Below are 12,895 nucleotides of genomic sequence, written 5' to 3'. Positions count from 1 at the left end.
ATTTTTGTACTACAGGGTGGATATGGAGTTATTCAGTGCAAGTGTGCGCTTAATACCAAACCCTATGCAAGGAGTTATGTCTAGATTTTTGGTCCAAATTTGCCTCCTTCAAGCCTACTAGTGTGAGATGGAAACAAATCGATTGCTCTTTTAATATTATTTCCATTTTGAAATTCTGGACACTTGAATGAAGACAGTAGAGGCTTCTTTTTGGATGTATCTTATAATTATAAGAAAACTTTATTTAGGGAAGGTTTCCCTGTGCTATTGTAAGTTTGTTTTGAGCACTGCATTCACTTTAAAAATTCGGAGGAACAAAGTCTGGGCACATATAATCACAAAGCCCAGGCCACACAGTAATTTGGGGTTGTATTTTCTAAGAACAATGTATTGTTTTTAGCTTATAGTTAATATTGTATTTACTTGGAAAAATGTGAATAAAGTTAATTAACATTACAGGCTGAGACTCTTTTGTGAGAAGTAATTCTGCTTAGTACATATATGACTTGAAGAAAATGTATGATCATATTGACTCCTAAATGGATTTTTCAGTAGATAAATGTTTAATAAGATACATTAGTTATGTCCATGAGAAGATAGTGTATTATACACTTTGAGTTGAGCTATAATTTTTCCCAGTCTTTTCCATCACATCTTACTGTTTTCCAAGTTACAAAAGTAATAGTGTATGGTTAAAATAACTCAAAAAGAAGTATAGACTTGACTGGGTGTGGTGACTCATGCCTGTAATCCCGCACTTTGGGAGGCTGAAGCAGGCAGATCACTTGAGGTCAGGAGTTCGTGACCAGCCTGGCCAACATGGTGAAACCCTGTCTTTACTAAAAATACAAAAATTAGCCAGGCGTGATGGCATGTGCCTGTAATCCCAGCTACTCGGGAGGCTGAGGCAGGAGAATCGCTTTAACCCAGGAGGCAGAGGTTGCAGTGAGCCGAGATCATGCCATTGTACCCCAGCCTGGGCGACAGAGCAAAACTCCGCCTCAAAAAAAAAAAAAAAAAGTATAGAGTTAAAAGTGAAAGTTAAAAGTGAAAAGTGAAAGTTCCCTTCTCATCGAAATTCTACTCCTCTTCTTAGAATAAACCATTTTTAAATTTTGTGTGTAAACTTGCAGACCTTTTTCTAAGCATTTATGGAGATACATACACACGTTTTGTTTTGCACAAATATTGGATAACGCTATGGACAGTCTCCAATTTTTTTCCCCTTAATATCTTAGGGAAGAGTCTAGCTCCAGGAAGATGGAGGGAGCACACATTTCCCCCACTTTGTTCTTACTGAACACGTCTATAAAATATAGATGGACTGCGTCACACAGCTATTTGAGGACTCTGAAAAGTAAACAGCAACACACGGATTGGGTACACTAGACTTCTAAGGACCACTGAAGTGGTGGTGGGTCTTCCTTTTTTTTTGATTCTTCATGTATCGTCCAGCCTTAACACAGGCCAAAACACAGAAGTGAGCACTGTGGTGCGGAGATCCAGAAGCAGCCTGGCTCCAGGAACAGGAGGGGAGGGAACAGCGGAAGCTCAGAGAGTGGGGGAAATGCCCCCCTTACCTCTCCTTTTCCCCATTTTTTTTTGTGCTGAAGCTCCCAGGTAACCCCCTGGCTGCCAGTGGGAGCCTGCAGGAGCCGGAAGCCTGAGGGAGAGCCTCGCACATCTCCACTGAGTAGAGCAGCATCACCAAGAGCACGGGAGTGAGCCGATGCGCGTTTTTTCTCTCTGAAGGATATGGCTGAATTGCAGAAGTGGGCAATTTTGGGCCACAGGACCAAAAAAAGGGGAGCCCCAGGGAACTAGAAAGTGCTAGGGAGAGAGCAGAGAGGGAAGAGCTTAAGAAAGTGACTCCACAAAGTTTTTTATGAACACCTGAGCCCTTCCCCACCTACTCACACTGTTCACAGTGCTTATGGGTAGAGCTGATCCTAAGTCCATACCAAAGACAGCAGAGAACTGAGCTTACAGGTGAGCCCTGTGAGGCCTCAGACTGACCGCAAGATGGGGCCTATATGAGATGAATCCAAATAGCACTGCAAAAGCTTTGAAGACTGAAGTGACATTGGGACCAAAACTCAGAGAAGGAAGGTTGGAGTCTTCGGCGTGAGCCTCACCCGATCAATTTCCTGCTATAATAAAACAAAAATATCAACATTTTCTATAGGACTTAAAAGTCGCGTCTCGTCATGTAACATTCAAAATGTCTAGAATACAATTCCAAATTATTCAGCATATAAAGAACCATGAAAATAATTCTAATGGGAAAAGACAACAGAAGTAATTATAGACTTTAAAGTAGTTAATAATAAAAAGCTTAAATAAGCAGTCATTCCTGAAACATATTAAAATAGAAATTATCAGTAAAGAAATAGATGATATAAAGCAGAAGCAAAGGAAAATATTAGAGCTGAAAAATACTATAACATTTTAAAAATTAACTGGATAGATTCAATGGAATGGAGATGACAAAAGAAAGACAGATTGATAAAATCATCCAATATGAACAGAAAAAAGTCCCTGAAAAACGAACAGACTTTCAGGGACCTGTCGGATGGTATTGACAGGTCTCAGTCATGTCACAGATGGATAAGAGAGTGCAGTGCTGGCCGGGTGCGGTGGCTCATGCCTATAGTCTCAGCACTTTGGGAGGCTGAGGTGGGCAGATCACGAGGTCAGGAGTTCAAGACCATCATGGCCAACATGGCAAAACCCCGTCTCCACAAAAAATACAAAACTTAGCTGGGCATGGTGGTGGGTGCCTGTAATCCCAGCTACTCGGGAGGCTGAGGCAGGCAGGAGAATCGTTTGAACCTGGGAGGCGGAGGTTTCAGTGAACCAAGGTTGTGCTATTGCACTCCAGCCTGGGCGACAGGGCGAGACTCTGTCTCAAACAAAAAAGTGCAGTGCTTAACAAACATCTGTATAATTAATGGCTGAAAAATTCCCAAGATGGGTGAAATCTTACAGATTCAAGAGGCTGAGTAAATCCTAAACAGGATAAATTCAAAGAAGTCAGTGCCCAGACACATCATAAACTGCTGAAAACTAAAAGACATCTTGAAAACAGCCAGAGAAAAATGACGCATTATCTATAGGGAAACAACAATTTGAATGACATCAGAATTTTCATCAGAAACCATGGAGGTCAGAAGGAAGTGGCCCATTTTTTAAAGTGCTGCAAGAAAATCACTGTCAATTCAGAATTCTTTTCCAATGAGATATCCCTCAGGAATGAAAGTGAAATAAAGACATTGTCAGAGGCATGAAAACAGAGAGGACTGGCAGCAGCTGACCTGCTCAAAGGAACTGCACAGGCAGCTGGTCCTTCAGAGGAAAACAGCACCAAAAGGAAACTTGCAACATCAGGAATGAAGAAAAGCAACCAAAATGGGTAAAATAGAATAGACTAGTCTCCTCTTGAGTTTTTATAACATGTTTGATTGTTGAAAGCAAAAAATATAACATCATCTGATAAGGTTTTCAACTTATGTAGATGCAATCTATAAGACAACTGTAACAGAAAGAGGGGCGAGTAAAGGCACCCACATGGTGGGAAGGTTTCTGTATTCCAAGTAAATTTAAGTGACAAAAATGGTTCTAAATAGGCTAATGTTTTCCTTTCAAAACTTTATACAAAGATATGGTCAAAATCATAATAGATAACATGGAATACTAAAAATGTTCAAATAGGCCAGGTGTGGCGGCCCACGCCTGTTAATCCCAAGACTTTGGGAGGCCCAGGCAGGTGGATCACCTGAGGTCAGGAGTTTGAGACCAGCCTGGCCAACATAGAGAAACCCTGTCTCTACTGAAAATACAAAAATTAGCCGGGTATGGTGGTGGGTGCCTGTAGTCTCAGCTACTCAGGAGGCTGAGGCAGGAGACTCACTTGAACCCAGAATCTCGGAGGCAGAGGTTTGCAGGGAGCCAAGATCACGCCACTGCACTCCAGCCTGGGCGACAGGGCAAGACTCCATCTCAACAACAACAAAAAAGTTCAAATAACCCCAAAGAAAACAGGAAAAGGGGGAACCAAAGAACAAAAAACAGAGAAAAAGAAGCCACACACATTAGTAATTACATTAAATGTAAATAGTATAAACACACCAACTAAAAGACAGTATCAGAATGATTTTTCAAAAACATGATTCAGCTATATGATGTCTGTAAGAAATTCATTTTAAATGCAATCATATGAGTAGGTTAATAGTAAAGGACAGAAAAAGATAGACCAGGTCGGGCGCGGTGGCTCACACCTATAATCCCAGTACTTTGGGAGGCTGAGGAGGGATCACTTGAGGCCAGGAGTTCAAGACCAGCCTGGTCAATATGGTGAAACCCTGTCTCTAAAACAACAAAAACAAATACAAAAATTAGCCTGGTGTGGTGGCACATGCCTGTAATCCCAGTTACTCAGGAGGCTGAGGCATAAGACTTGGTTGAACCTGGGAGGTGGAGGTTGCAGTGAGCCAAGATCGCGCCACTGCACTCCAGCCTGGACGACTCTGTCTCAAAAAAATAAATAAATAAAAAATAAAAAATAAAAAAATATAATAAAAACGCTAACCAAAAAAGAAAGCAATAGCGAAATTGATTTCAGAGCAAAGGAAATTACCAGGGATAAAGAGGGTTTTTATACAAAAGGTTCAGTTCACCAAGAAGATGCACCACGTTTAAAGGTGTACGCACCTGGCAGCAGAACTTCACAGAGCTTCTGTGCCCACAGTGCACAAGCATAGTGACACTCTCTAAAACCTGCTGGACTTACTCTAAGTGTGGCAAGCGTCATCCCTAAAAAATGAGACAGTACAAGAAAAATAGAACATAAGATTCTCCGTATGCCCAGGAAAAGCAGGGTTATGACAGGAAGCAGATGGCGATGGTGGACAGGTGAATTACTGGAAAAAGGCTAACATGACAAAGAAGATTGTGCTGAGGCAATATATGTGAAGCAAATCTGACAACTGAAAGGAGAACTAGACAAATTCACCATTACAGTTGAAGACTTTAATACTCCTAACAGTAATAGAACTAACAGAAAATCAGCCAAGACAGAAGAATTGAGTATCATTAATCAAGTGGCTGTAATTGACATTTATAGCACTCCACCCAACAACACGTGATACATATATTCTTCCAAGGGCACATGGAACATTCTCTAAGACCATATCCTGGTTTATAAAATAAACCTTAAAGAATGTAAAATAACTGAAATCATACAAAATTTGTTTCTGACCATAAATGGAATTGAACTAAAATTCAGTCATAGAAAGATAACAGGAAAATCTGAAATTGCCTGGAAGTTAAACAACATACTCATAAATAAACCACCAAAGAGGAATTCTCAAGAGAAATCAGAAAGTATTTTAAAGGGAAGAAAAGTGAAATTATAGCGTATTAAAGTATGTGGGCACACATAATGCAGTGCTTAGAAGGACGTTTATTGCATTGAGTGCTTTTATTATGAAAGAAGGTTTCAGATCAATAATCTGAGCTTCCACAGTAACAGAAAACTGTAAGTAAAATGAACCCACATCTAGCAGAACAAAGGAAGAAAAAAAGCAGACACCAATGAAATTGAAAACAAAAATGGAATATGAATGAAGCCGGGAGCTGTTGCTTTGAAAAAATTATTGAGAAACCTCTAGTAAGACTGAACATTTTAAAAAAAAGAAGCCATGCATATCAACATCAGGAATGCAATGATTTACATTTTACTGATTTTTTTTTTTTTTTTTTTTTTTTTAAATCGGGTCTCACTTTGTCATCCAGGCTGGAGGGCAGTGGCGCAAACACGGCTCACTGCAGCCTCGAACTCCTGGGCTCAAGTGATCCTTCCACCTCAGCCCCCCCAAGTAGCTGGGACTACAGGCATGTGCCACCACACCCAGGTGATTTTTGTATTTTTTTTGTAGAGATAGGGTTTCGCCATCTTGCCCAGGCTGGACTTGAACTTCTGGGTTCAAGGGATCCCAAAGTCAGGTGTGAACTTACTGATTATTAGTGATGCTAGCATCTTTTTCTTATTAATCAGTCATCTTTACTTCTTTGATGAATGGCCTGCTTATGTGCTTTGCCAATCCTTTTAAAATTGTTTTGGAAAAAAATATAGAAAAGCTCACTGACTTTTTTTTTTAAGTGAGTTTCTTTCTCTTACTGACCTTGTTAGGATCTCTCTATATATCTGATATCCATCTTCAGACAGATATTTTGTGAATATTTTATACAGCCCATTGCTTTCCTTTATGCTTTCTTTTGTCTTATGGAAAATATCAATTTGCATACTCAAATCTGAAACCTTTCCTTTACAGATGGGGGACTTTGTGTCACTTTCAGAAAGATTTACCCTTCGATTATAAAAAATGCAACATTGTCATCCAATGGTTTAAAAGAAAAACCTTGCTTCCGGTGTTAGTGCTTTAATCCAACGGAAGTTAATTTTTTGTGAATATGAAGTAAAAATCTAACCTTCCTTTTTTTTGAGACCAAGTCTCACTCTGTTGCTCAGGCTGGAGTAGAGTGGTGTGATCACAGCTCACTGCAGCCTTGACCTCCCTGGGCTCAGGTGATCCTCCCACATCAGCCTCCCATCACTGGGACAGCAAGCATGCACCACCACACCCGGTTACTGCTTGCATTTTTAGTAGAGATGGGGTTTTGCCATGTTGCCCAGGCTGGTCTCCAATTCCTGGGCTCAAGCCATCTGCTGGCCTCAGCCTCCCAAATTACTGGGATTACAGGTGTGAGCCACCCTGCCTGGCCCAACCTTTCTTTTTTAATCAAATGGGTAGCAGATGGGTTTAACACCATCTGGTGAACAGTCCTTTCTGATATAGAGTGTTACATCATTTTTTAAAAAATAAATTCCTATAGATACATGGGAAGGTTTTTAGGTGCTGCTCTTCTGTGGATCAGTTTGGACAAACCTGAGCTCACCATATTCTTCTAAACTGCAAAATAAATTTTGCATTTACTTCGTATCTGGGAGGCCAAGTCTCCACATGCCCACCTTGTTCTCTTTTCTTGGTTATTTTCTAAATATAAACTTTAAAATGAGCACGTCAAATTCTATTTTTAATTCCATTTGGCAGTTTCATTAAACTGCACTGAATTTACTAATTTTGGAAGATTAACAGCTTTCTAATATTGAGTATTTTTATCCCCAAATATAGTATGTCTCCATTTAGGTCGGTCTTCCTATATTTATTTCAGCAGGATTTAAAGTTTTCATGAATAAAAAGTCTTGCACACCTCTCGTTGGATTTGCTCCCCACCTCCATCAAATTTTCTAAATGGTTCCTGCCCATGTGTAGGGAAAGGACTAAATTGGAAGGAAAACTATTACCTTTTCTGATAAATGGGAGGAGCATATGAGTGAAAACAAAAATTAAGGATGCTGTCATTAACCAAATGGTTTTGCAATTACCTCAAAAGAGAACTGGAAATGACCCAGTTCATCAGTAAGAAACTGGCTAAAGAAAACATTATTTCCACAAAATGGAACCCTATGTAGCCTTTAATGGAAAGCTCTCAATGTACTGAGAAGTGGAAAGAGCTCCAAGAGAGTTTAGGTGTACAAAAGATGCTATACGTAACATGTTACCTTTTAAGAAAGTGAAGGCTAATATCTGTATCTACATTAAGAACCTCTGGATTCACAAACTAACTAGTGGCTGCTTGCAGGGCTAGAGGAAGAAATGGAGTGATGGGATGGGCAGGGAGCCTTCAGTGTTCACCCTTTCATGCGGCTTTGATTTTTAAACCATAAGAATGCATTAACCATTAAAAAATAATCCTAGAGAAAACAAAAGAGAAACAAATACAAACAACCACTCTTCAAGATATGCCCTCCCACTGAAGAGTCTCAGCTGTGTGATTCTTAAGCTGGACTAATAACTGAGCCGCCTGGAGGGTCCTGCAAGTGGAGCTTCCCACTCAGGAGGCCACTGTCTGGCAGCGGAGAGGAGAACAGCGCGGGACCCTCCACTTCCTGCTGGTCTGGAATGGGGCTCTGGCACATTACAATATTTAAAACTCTGCAAGCTTTGGATGATAAGGTATAAATCCTGGATTTTCACCCAAAAATGAACCTTTTCTAGGAACAGAATTTTGACATGATCCTGTTAACCCACAATAAAATACACAGTACAGCATCTTCAGACTGCTGCTGATGCTCATCCAGCATTTCTGAAAGCCCTGGGTCTGACTTCATCTCTCCCTTGTTCTAGACCCAGGTTCTGCTTCACTTTCTTCCACAGCAGGGACTGTCGCCGGGGCGTCCCACGATGTGTACATCATAATGTGATGCTCCAGAAGCCTGTGTGACTGCTACTTGTAGAATAAAAGGACACAGTCTTCATGGTTACCATAAAATGGATGGCCAATATTACAATTTAATAAAGACAAAATGTAAACCATAAATCTCTTTTAAAAAGTTGTGCATTTTAAATAGTTGGGTTTCCTGTTCTGTAAGTGGGAGGGTAAACTGGTCAAGTTCTTCAGAGGGCAATGTAGCTTTATTGATATTTAAGGAGTATGCCTTTGATTTAGCAATTTTGCTCCTAAAAGTTTTCTGATACATCCATATGTGCAGATACACTGAACAAAGGTGTTCACACGGTGCAGGACACGGATCAGAGTGTGTCACATCCACACTGCCTGCCTCGAGTCATAAGCTGGACCTCGACAGGAGGAAATGCAAAAAAGGAAAGCGTGGAAGAGTCTTAAAGCATGCTAAGAACACAAATGGGCCAGGTGCTGTGGTTTACGCCTATAATCTCAGTACTTTGGGAGGCCGAGGCAGGAGGATCGCTAGAGCCCAGGAATTCAAGACTGGGCTGGGAAGCATAGCAAAATTCCATCTCTACAAAACAAAAAAATTAGCCAGACATGGCAGTGCGCAACTGTGGTCCCAGCTACTTGGGAGGCTTGAGGTAAGAGGATCGCTTGAGCCCGGGAGGCTGAGGCTGCAGTGAGCTGTGATCACACCACTGCACTCCAGGCTGGGTGACAGAGTGAGATCCTGTCTCAAAAATAATAGAAACTCACAAATGGAAGGACACTCTGCCTCCAGTATTTTCATATGAAAAGCAGTGTTCAGAGAAGTGCGTCTGAGGTCCTCACATGAGCAGTTCAAGGGGCTAAGGGGTTGGCTGTGGGAGGTGAGCCTGTATCTGCAGCTAGGAATTTTACTGTGCACATATGCTTTTGATTTTACTAATGAAAGATGGTCCAAACCAGTTAAGGATGACTATTTTGGTCGTGTGTGGTGGCTCACGCCTGTAATCCCAGCACTTTGGGAGGCCAAGGTGGGCAGATCACTTGAGGTCAGGAGTTTGAGACCAGCCTGGCCAACATGGTGAAACCCTATCTCTACTAAAAACACAAAAATTAGCCGGGCATAATGGCAGGCACCTGTACTCACGAGGCTGAGGCAGGAAAATCACTTGAACCCGGGAGGTGGAGGTTGCAGTGAGCCAAGATCACACCACTGCACTCCAGGCTATGCAACAAGAGCAAAACTCCATTAAAAAAAAAAAAAAAGGGATGACTATTTTGTGAAAATTAACATCGCTATTAGTTCATGTTTTACTGTTCTTAACACTTAGGTTATTGACTAATACCTGTGACAACTGCTGCATCCATTTCTGTTTCATTGTTTTAGAGTATCAGGATTTCAGAAGAACTGGGAAGTTCCTCTGTGTCCAGGATGCTGTCTGGTTTTTGAGAACCTGGGAAGTCTGGACTAAGCACATACTTTCTGGCAACAGCCTCCTAGGACAACCTCTCGTGCTGCCCCATGGACAATGCATGGCAACCCAGCCTGCTCCTGCGATGCCCTCAGGCCTCGACCTGTGCTCACTTGTGGATACTTACACTCAGCCCCCGTTTGTCATCTGTGCTTTCTACAATGACCACGTAGCTAAATGTTTTCTTGAAGCCCAGCTCAAGTATTCCTTTGCTGTGTAGTGTCACCCAGCCATGGAACAAACCTGTATAATTTCACCCAGCCATGGAACAAACCTGTATAATATCACCCAGCCATGGTACAAACCAGAGTAAAGTATCATCCCCACAGAAGATCCCTGTGAACAAACACCAGACTCCATGCCTAAACTTCAGGCCACTAGACGTTTCCTAAAATGTAACTACATATGGTAGAAGTCTGGAGCAACAGGCTAGCATTTAAAGCCAAAATTATTCCTGGAAATAAAGAAGAGGAAGAGAGGATAGCCAGTAGTAGAATACTTGCATAGTTACAGATTAAAGAAAAATTCATGAGTGAAAAATGAAATTTTTCTTCTACTCTTGCTCAAGGACTAAGTAGAGATGAGTAGCGCAGGTGAGGGCTAGCGTGGGTCAATAGTTTATTGGCAGACAGCACAGGAATGCTGCCAGAATGAATACAGTAACTGCTGCGGCTAGAAAGGCAGATCCAATCATACAGGATGGAGAATAGCCTCCCTGCGAAGGCCTCACAGGCACCTTCTTACCTTGATGAGAGGAAGATCTAACCAACACGTCAGTACCAGACTGCCTTAACCGCTGAGCAGCAGACTGTGACAGGCATTCTGAAAGTCAATGGACATGCGTTTTCACTCATTTACTTCCAACCTGTAATACTTTTAATTTAATGAATTCAATTTGGTGGAGGCAGAGTCAAAAAAAAGCAAGCTACCAAACTTGCAAGATTTTCTAAAAAATCAAAACATGGTTTCACAATGATAAGTTTACCCCTCACTCCAGATAATTTAGTACTAGCTGGGTGCTGTGGCATATGCCTGTAATCCCAGCACTTTGGGAGGCTGGGGCAGGAGGATCACTTGAGCCCAGGAGTTTGAGACAAGCCTGGGCAAAATAGTGAGAGCCCATCTCTAAAAAAAAAAATAATTAGTGGTTGGGTGCGGTGGCTCACACCTGTAATCCCAGCACTTTGGGAGGCCGAGATGGGCAGATCATGAGGTCAGGAGTTGGAGACCAGCCTGACCAATATAGTGAAACCCCGTCTCTACTGAAAACACAAAAATTAGCCAGGTGTGGTGGTGTGTGCCTGTAATCCCAGCTACTCAGGAGGCTAAGGCAGGAAAATCGCTTGGACCTGGGAGGCAGAGGTTGCAATGAGCTGAGATCACGCCACTGCACTCCAGCCTGGGCGACAGTGAGACTCTGTCTCAAAATAAATAAATAAATAAATAAAAATAATTAGCTGGGCATGGTGGTGTGCTCCTGTAGTCCCAGCTACTTGAGAGGCTGAGGTGGGAGGACAGCTTGAGGTCAGGAGGTCGAGGTTGCAGTGAGCTGTGATTGCACCACTGTGCTCCTGCCTGGGTGACACACTGAGACCCGGTCTCACAAATATATATATATTTTTTAATGGAAAATACTCCTATACCAATTAAAATCAGAAATGTTTATAGTTCTTAAAACAAATTTTCATAATATTTGAAATTTTCATAATAAAATGTTGGGGAAAAAGGATTCCAGTCAACAGAAATCCCAGTTCCTCGTCCACTGTGCCATGCAGAGGGGCCTGCAACCAGGACTGCTGCCTGCTCCCTGGGTTTGGCCTTGGGCCAGCCCTTTGCCTGGAAGGCTCAGGCCCCTCATTTGTGAGATGGGCCTAATGACCCACTGCAATGGGTTGTTCTGCAGGTTAAATTAAATGCTAAATGTGAGAATACTCTTAAGTTGTAAAATATGCTATGCCCCTTCAAGGTTTTACTGTTACAGACATTTCAATTGATAGTATTATAAACAGGTTCTTGTTAAACTAAATATTATCTAGTGTTTCTCCAGCACACTATGGTTTTAAAGAAGAAAGGTGGCCACTGAGTCCTATACTTTGTTAAGGGATGGGAGATGCAGTGAACAGCAAAAGGAGCCCTCGGCAACCGCAGATCCTCACAGTGGGATCTCTCCAAGTGTAGGAGTCAAGTTCTCATAGCTCAGATAGGGCTGAAGTTTGGAAAAATCAGATAGAAACACATAAAAAGAACCTAAATAGAATTCAGAATTTAAGTGTCAGGTGAAAAGAGTGAGTCTTGAAATTAGGGCAGGAAAGCTATTTGTCATTCCTCTATTCCTTTGAAAAGGCAGCAGAGTTACTAAGTTTCCAAGATCTAATTATAGTTCTGGCCTCTGCTTCAACATGGGGACTTGTCAACTGTAACTTAGAGTGTGTAATTAACAGAAGTGAGAGATTCAACACATTTCACCCCTAATCATTTATGAGGCAGCATAAAATACTACAACAACTGATCATGGCTAGGCCTTAGATCAGAGGCTCATGGACAATTATAACCTCAATTGCATCTGACAACCCTCGAGCTAAAGCTCCCCATTCTTATAATATCAAATCCTGCTAAGATGGAGAACACAGCAGGCATAACTGCTTGTTCACAGGCTGTGCTGTGAGATGTGCCAAGAGTCAAGAAGGAGTGCAGACAGAATCCTGTGCACTCCTGTTGTTGTTTACCTGACAACAAAACACGAGGCCTAAATATTGGAAGCTATCAATCCCGGAAGGTCAAACATGTACTGTAGTCAATATTCAAAAACAAAGTGAAGGAAGGAAGGGTTTTAACTGCCTCTTTGGAAATTTTGCGAAGTGGGATCTTGCAGTGGATAGGCTGCACCAGCGATACGCAGATACGCTGGGAAGTCTTAGGGATACACCTGGCTCTGTGATCATTTTTTCCCACAAGCCCTGGGGTCCCTCCTATGTGCCAGGCATCAGGCACACCAAAGCTGTGTCCCAGGGAGCTCTTAGCCCAGGAGAGAAGACAAACAAGGACAAGGTACAATCAATGAGATCAATAGCAAGAAAGGAGGTCCGGACAGAGAATCATGAGCGCTAGGTGTCTGCATATGCTGA

Source organism: Theropithecus gelada, chromosome 1 (assembly GCF_003255815.1).
Source record: "Theropithecus gelada isolate Dixy chromosome 1, Tgel_1.0, whole genome shotgun sequence".
NCBI classification, from domain to species: domain Eukaryota; kingdom Metazoa; phylum Chordata; class Mammalia; order Primates; family Cercopithecidae; genus Theropithecus; species Theropithecus gelada.
This window is presented reverse-complemented; position numbering follows the sequence as displayed.